The sequence below is a fragment of the Budorcas taxicolor genome, chromosome X (assembly GCF_023091745.1).
Source record: "Budorcas taxicolor isolate Tak-1 chromosome X, Takin1.1, whole genome shotgun sequence".
Lineage (NCBI taxonomy): Eukaryota > Metazoa > Chordata > Mammalia > Artiodactyla > Bovidae > Budorcas > Budorcas taxicolor.
This window is the reverse complement of record NC_068935.1, coordinates 123131951-123140298: the sequence shown is the minus strand read 5'-3', so window position 1 is coordinate 123140298 and position 8348 is coordinate 123131951.

The following is an 8348-nucleotide window of genomic DNA, read 5'->3' as shown; positions in this document are numbered from 1 at the left end:
CTCTTGCCTGGAAAATCCCATGGATGGAGGAGTCTGGTGGGCTGTAGTCCATGGGGTTGCTGAGAGCTGGACACGACTCAGTGACTTCACTTTCTCTTTTCACTTTCATGCATTGGAGAAGGCAATGGCAACCCACTCCAGTGTTCTTGCCTGGAGAATCCCAGGGACAGCAGAGCCTGGTGGGCTGCCATCTATGGGGTCGCGCAGAGTCGGACACGACTGAAGCGACTTAGCAGCAGCAGCAGCATGCTGTACAGTAGGTCCTTGTTGGTTATCTCTTTTATACATAGTACTATGTGTATGTTAATCCCAACCTACTAATTTATCCCTCCCCTCCATGTTTCCCCTTTGGTAACCATAAGTTTGTTCTCTATGTCTGTGAGTCTGTTTCTGTTTTGTAAAAAGTTCATCTATATCATTTATTCAGATGCACATGTAAGTGATATCATATATATTTGTATTTGTGTGAATTACTTCACATAGTATGATAATCTCTGTGTCCACCCATTTTGCTGCAAATGGCATTATTTCATTTTTTATAGCTGGGTAGTATTCCATTGTATATATGTACCACTTCTTCTTTAGCCATTCCTCTGTTGATGGACATTTAGGTTGCTTTCATGTCTTGAGTATTCTAAATAGTGCTGCTATGAACATTGGGGTGCATGTATCCTTTCAAAGTATGGTTTTCATTGGATATATGCCCAGGAGTGGGATTACAGGATCATATGGCAGCTCTATTTTTAGCTTTTTAAGGGACCTCCATACTATTTTCCATAGTGACTGTACCAATTTACACTCCAACCAACAGTGTAGGAGAGTCCCTTTTCTCCATACACTCTCCAGCATTTATTGTTTGTAGACTTTTTGATAATGGCCATTCTAACCAATACATTTTCTTCCTTTCTTTCTGATTTTATATATATATATTTTTTTTCAAATAGTCTTTCAAACCCTAAAACCACCAGCAGAAAATTACTAGAGCTAATCAATGAATATACTAAAGTTGCAGGATATAAAATTAACACACAGAAATCCCTTGCATTCCTATACACTAACAATGAGAAAACAGAAAGAAATTAAAGAAACAATCCCATTCACCACTGAGATAAAAAGAATAAAATACTTAGGAATAAATCTACCTAAAGAAACAAAAGACCTATATATAGAAAACTATAAAGCACTGATGAAAGAAATCAAAGATGACACAAATAAATGGAGAAATATACCATATTCATGGATTGGAAGAATCAATAGAGTAAAAAATGAGTAAACTACCCAAAGCAATCTATAGATTCAGTGCAATCCCTATCAAGCTACCGATGGTATTTTTCACAGAACTAGAACAAATAATTTCACAGTCTGTATGATGCAGAGTACATCATGAGAAATGCTGGGCTGGAGGAAGCACAACCTGGAATCAAGATTGCCGGGAGAAATATCAATAACCTCAGATATGCAGATGACACCACGCTTATGGCAGAAAGTGAAAAAGAACTAAAGAGCCTCTTGATGAAAGTGAAAGAAGAGGGTGAAAAATTTGGATTAAAGCTCAACATTCAGAAAACTAAGATCATGGCATCTGGTCCCATCACTTCATGGGAAATAGATGGGGAAACAGTGGCTGACTTTATTTTTCTGGGATCCAAAATCACTGCAGATGGTGATTGCAGGCATGAAATTAAAAGACTCTTACTCCTTGGAAGGAAAGTTATGACCAACCTAGACAGCATATTAAAAAGCAGAGACATTACTTTGCCAAAAAAGGTCCGTTTAATCAAGGCTATGGTTTTTCCAGTAGTAATGTATGGATGTGAGAGTTGGACTATAAAGAAAGCTGAGCACAGAAGAATTGATGCTTTTGAACTGTGGTGTTAGAGAAGACTCTTGAGAGTCCCTTGGACAGCAAGGAGATCCAACCAGTCCATTGTAAAGGAGATTAGTCCTGGGTGTACATTGGAGGGACTGCTATTGAAGCTGAAACTCCAATACTTTGGCCACCTGATGCAAAGAACTGACTCATTTGAGAAGACCCTGATGCTGGGAAAGATTGAGGGCAGGAGGAGAAGGGGACGACAGAGGATGAGATGGTTGGATGGCATCACCGATACAATGGACATGAGTTTGTGTGGACTCCGGGAGTTAGTGATGGACAGGCAGGCCTGGCGTGCTGCGATTCATGGGGTCATAAAGAGTCAGACACGACTGAGTGACTGAAGTGAACTGAACTATGCAAATACAAAAAAAAACCTCGGATACCCAAAGCCATTTTGAGAAAGAAGAATGGAACTGGAGTAATCAACTTGCCTGACTTCAGACTATACTACAAAGCTACAGTCATCCAGACAGTGTGGTACTGGCACAAAGACAGAAATATAGATCAATGGAACAAAATAGAAAGCCCAGAGATAAATCCACGCACCTATGGACACCTTATCTTTGACAAAGGAGGCAAATATATACAATGGAGAAAAGACAATCTCTTTAACAAGTGGTGCTGGGAAAACAGTTCAACACCTGTAAAAGAATGAAACTAGAATACTTTCTAACACCATACACAAAAATAAATTCAAAATGGATTAAAGATCTTAATGTAAGACCAGAAACTATAAAACTCCTAGAGGAAAACATAGGCAAAACACTCTCTGACATAAAGCACAGCAAAATCCTCTATGACCCACCTCCCAGAGTAATGGAAATAAAAGCAAAAATAAACAAATGGGACCTAATTAAACTTAAAAACTTTTGCACAACGAAGGAAACTATAAGCAGGGTGAAAAGATAGCCTTTAGAATGGGAGAAAATAATAGCAAATGAAGCAAATGACAAAGAATTAATCTCAAAAATATACAAGCAGCTCATGCAGCTCAATAATAGGAAAATAAACGACCCAATCAATCAAGAAAGGGGCCAAAGAACAGACATTTCTCCAAAGAAGACATACAGAAGGCTAACAAACACATGAAAAGATGCTCAACATCACTCATTATCAGAGAAATGCAAATCAAAACCACAGTGAGGTACCATCTCACGCTGGTTAGAATGGCTGCTATCCAAAAGTCTACAAACAATAAATGCAGGAGAGGATGTGGAGAAAAGGGAACCCTCATACACTGTTGGTGGAAATTCAAACTTGTACAGCCACTATGGAGAACAGTGTGGAGATTCCTTAAAAAACTGGAAATAGAACTGCCTTATGACACAGCAACCCCACTGCTGGGAATATAAACTGAGGAAACCAAATTGAAAGAAACACATGTACCCCAATGTTCATTGCAGCACTGTTTACAATAGCTAGGACATGGAAGCAACCTAGATGTGCATTGGCAGATGAATGGATAAGAAAGCTGTGGTACATATACGCAATGGAATATTACACAGCTATTAAAAAGAAGGCATTTGAGTCAGTTCTATGAGGTGGATGAAACTGCAGCCTATTATACAGAGTGAAGTGAGTCAGAAAAAAAAAACACCAATACAGTATCAGTTCAGTTCAGTTCAGTCACTCAGTCATGTCTGACTCTTTGCAACCCCATGAACCACAGCACACCAGGCCTCCCTGTCCATCACCAACTCCCAGAGTCCACTCAAACCCATGTCCATTGAGTCGGTGATGCCATCCAACCATCTTATCCTCTGTCGTCCCCTTCTCCTCCTGCCTTCAATCTTTCCCAGCATCAGGTCTTTTCCAATGAATCGGTTCTTTGCATCAGGTGGCCAAAGTATTGGAGTTTTAGCTTTAGCATCAGTCCTTCTAATGAATATTCAGGACTGATTTCCTTTAGAATGGACTGGTTGGATCTCCTTGTAGTCCAAGGGACTCTCAAGAGTCTTCTCCAGCACCACAGTTCAAAAGCATCAATTCTTCTGTGCTCAGCTTTCTTTATAGTCCAACTCTCACATCCATACATTACTACTGGAAAAATCATAGCCTTGACTAGATGGACCTTTGTTGGCTGAGTAGTGTCTCTGCTTTTTAATATGCTGTCTAGGTTGGTCATAACTTTCCTTCCAATGAGTAAGTGTGTTTTAATTTCATGCCTGCAATCACCATCTGCAGTGATTTTGGAGACCAAAAAAATAAAGTCTGTCACTGTTTCCCCTCTATATGCCATGAAGTGATGGGACCAGACACCATAATCTAGTTTTCTGAATGTTGAGTTTTCAGCCAACTTTTTCACTCTCCTTCTTCACTTTCATCAAGAGGCTCTTTAGCTCTTCTTCACTTTCTACCATAAGGGTGGTGTCATCTCCATATCTGAGGCTATTGATATTTCTCCCAGCAGTTTTGATTCCAGTATGTGTTTCATCCACCCCGGCATTTCTCATGATGTACTCTGCATATAAGTTAAATAAGCAGGGTGACAATATACAGCCTTGGTGTACTCCTTTCCCTATTTGGAACCAATCTGTTGTTCCATGTCCAGTTCTAACTGTTGCTTCTTGACCTGCATACAGATTTCTGAAGAGGCAGGTCAGGTGGTCTGGTATTCCCATCTCTTTAAGAATTTTCCACAGTTTGTTGTGATCTACAGAGTCAAAGGCTTTGGTGTAGTCAATAGATGTTTTTCTGGAACGCTCTTGCTTTTTCGATGATCCAGTGGATGTTGGCAATTTGAATCTCTGGTTCCTCTGCCATTCCTAAATCTAGCTTGAACATCTGGAAGTTCACGGTTCACGTAATTTTGAATCCTAGCTTGGAGAATTTTAAGCATCACTTTGCTAGCGTGTGAGATGAGTGCAATTGTGTGGTGGTTTGACCATTCTTTGGCATTGCCTTTCTTTGGGATTCGAATGAAAACTGACCTTTTCCAATCCTGTGGCCACTGATGAGTTTTCCAAATTTGCTGGCATATTGAGTGCAGCACTTTCACAGCATCATCTTTTAGGATGTCAAATAGCTCAACTAGAATTCCATCACCTTAACTAACTTTGTTTGTAGTGATGCTTCCTAAGGCCCCCTTGAGTTTGCATTCCAGGATATCTGGCTCTAGGTGAGTGATCACTCCATCATGATTATCTGGGTCATGAAGATCTTTTTTGTATAGATATTCTGTGTGTTCTTGCCAACTCTTCTTAATATCTTCTGCTTCTTTTAGGTCCATATCATTTCTGTCCTTATCGAGCCCATCTTTGCGTGAAATATTACCTTGTTATGTCTAATTTTCTTTTTTTTTTCTAATTTTCTTGAAGAGATCTCTAGTCTTTCCCATTCTATTGTTTTCCTCTATTTCTTTGTACTGATCACTGAGGAAGGCTTTCTTATCTCTTCTTGCTATTCTTTGGAACTCTGCATTCAAATGAGTATATCTTTCTTTTCTCTTTTTCCTTTCACTTCTCTTCTTTTCACAGCTGTTTGTAAGGCCTCCTCAGACAACCATTTTGCCTTGATGCATTTCTTTTTCTTTGGGATGGTCTTGATCAATGCGTCTTGTACATGTCACGAACCTCCATCCATAGTTCTTCAGGCACTCTATCTATCAGATCTAATCCCTTGAATCTATTTCTCACTTCCACTGTATAATCATAAGGGATTTGATTTAGGTCATACCTGAATGGTCTAGTAGTTTTCCCTACTTTCTTAAATTAAATCTGAATTTGACAATAAGGAGTTCATGATCTGAGCCACAATCAGCTCCCAGTCTTGTTTTTGCTGACTGTATAGAGCTTCTCCATCTTTGGCTGCAAGGAATATAATCAGTCTGATTTTGGTATTGACCATCTAGTGATGTCCATGTGTAGAGTCTTGTGTTGTTGGAAGAGGGTGTTTGCTATTACCAGTGCATTGTCTTGGCAAAACTCTATTAGCCTTTGCCCTACTTCATTTTGTACTCCAAGGCCAAATTTGCCTGTTTCTCCATGTATCTCTTGACTTCCTACTTTTGCATTCCAGTCCCCTGTAATGAAAAGGACATCTTTTTTGGGTGTTAGTTCTAAAAGGTCTTGTAGGTCTTCATAGAACTGTTCAACTTCAGCTTCCACAGCATTACTGGTTGGGGCATAGACTTGGATTACCGTGATATTGAATGGTTTGCCTTGGAAACGAACAGAGATCATTCTGTTGTTCTTGAGATTGCATCCAAGTACTGCATTTCAAACTCTTTTGTTGACTATGATGGCTACTCCATTTCTTCTAAGGGATTCTTGCCCACAATAGTAGACATAATGGTCATCTGAGTTAAATTCACCCATTCCAGTCCATTTTAGTTCACTGATTCCTAAAATGTCGATATTCACTCTTTCCATCTCCTGTTTGACCACTTCCAATTTCCCTTGATTCATGGACCTAACATTCCAGGTTCCTATGCAATATTGCTCTTTACAGCATCAGACTTTATTTCCATCACCAGTCACATCCACACCTGGGTTTTGTTTTTGCTTTGTTTCCATCTCTTCATTGTTTCTGGAGTTATTTCTCCCCTAATCTCCAGTAGCATGTTGGGCACCTGTGGACCTGGGAGTTCATCTTTCAGTGTCCTATCTTTTTGCCTTTTCATACTGTTCATGGTGTTATCAAGGCAAGAATACTGAAGTGGTTTGCCATTCCCTTGTCCAGTGGACCACATTTTTTCAGAACTCTCCACCATGACCCGTCTGTCTTGGGTGGCCCTACATGGCATGGCTCATAGTTTCACTGAGGTAGACAAGGCTGTGGTCCATGTGATCAGTTTGGTTAGTTTTCTGTGGTTGTGGTTTTCAGTCTGTCTGCCCTCTGATGGAGAAGAATAAGTGGCTTATGGAAGCTTCCTGATGGGAGAGACTGACTGAGGGGGAAACTGGGTCTTGCTCTGATTGGTGGGGCCATGCTCAGTAAATCTTTAATCCAATTTTCTCTCGATGGGCAGGGCTGTGTTCCCTCCCTGTTATTTGACCTGAGGCCAAACTATGGTTGGAGGTAATGAGGATAATGGTGACCTCCTTCAAAATGTCCCATGCTTGCACTTCTACACTCAGTGCCCCCAACCCTGCAGCAGGCCACCACCAATCCACACCTCCATGGGAGACTCCTGGACACTCATGGGCAAGTCTGGATCAGTCACTTGTGGGGTCACTGCTCCTTTATCCTGGGTCCTGGTGCACTCAAGGTTCTGTTTGTGCCCTCCAAGAGTCTGTTTCCCCAGTCCTGTGTAAGTTCTGGTGGCCCTATGGTGGGGCTAATAGCAACCTCCTTCAAGAGGGCTTATACCATACCCAGGTCTGCTGCACCCAGAGCCCTTGCCCCTGCAGTAGGCCACTGCTGACCCATACCTCCTCAGGAGACACTCAAAGACATTTCTGTTCCAGTCTCTGTGGAGTCTCTGGGTCCAGTGTGCACAAGGTATGTTTGAGCCCTCTGAGCGTCTCTGGCAGGTATGGGGTTTGATTCTAAATGCAATTTCGCCCCTCCTACCATCTTGCTGGGCTTCTTCTTTGCCCTTGGAGGTGGGGTATCTCCTCAAATTAACTCCAGTGCTATGTAGCCTCCACTCCAGCCCCTACTGTCTTGCTGGGGCTAATTACTCTAATTAATTTTAAAAATTAGTCTTTCTGTCAACATAATGCATGCTTATTTTGAAGAATTCCAATAGTTTTTAAAAAGTACAAAGTTAAGGAAGTGAACAGTCACTCACCAAACACCATCCATAAGCATTTATCACTGACATTAGGGGAGTTCCAGCCAACTACCTGGGCTCATACAAAAAGATAGATAAGTAGATCAATGGACAGATACAGAGAGGGAAGCTTTTTATAAAATGTTGGTGGGAATGCAAACTACTACAGCCACTATGGAGAACAGTGTGGAGATTCCTTAAAAAACTGGAAATAGAACTGCCTTATGACCCAGCAATCCCACTGCTGGGCATACACACCGAGGAAACCAGAACTGAAAGAGACACGTGTACCCCAATGTTCATCACAGCACTGTTTATAATAGCCAGGACATGGAAGCAACCTAGATGTCCATCAGCAGATGAATGGATAAGAAAGCTGTGGTACATATACAAAATGCTATTTCTTAAAGTAAGAATAAAATAGCTAAGTGCTATTTTCATTTAAATGTTGTTTTTAATTTCACTTGAATATCACATAAAATAAGAAATTGATGTGAAACTGAAGAACTCCTAATCTATTTTTCATCACAGGCTAGTATTTTCTAAGACTCTTGAGTTTAAGGGGGGAAAAGGATTCTAAACTGTTGTTAAGGGGTTGGAGTTGGAATGTTCAAACTCCCAGTTTAGACAGTATTGACTCTCTGCTACAAAGAATGAGGAAATTCATACTTTCCCACCACCCCTAACCTCTCCCCACTTTCCAGTGTTTGATGGTTGTATATTGTTTTCTCATTGGCAATTTAGAGCCTTCTTATC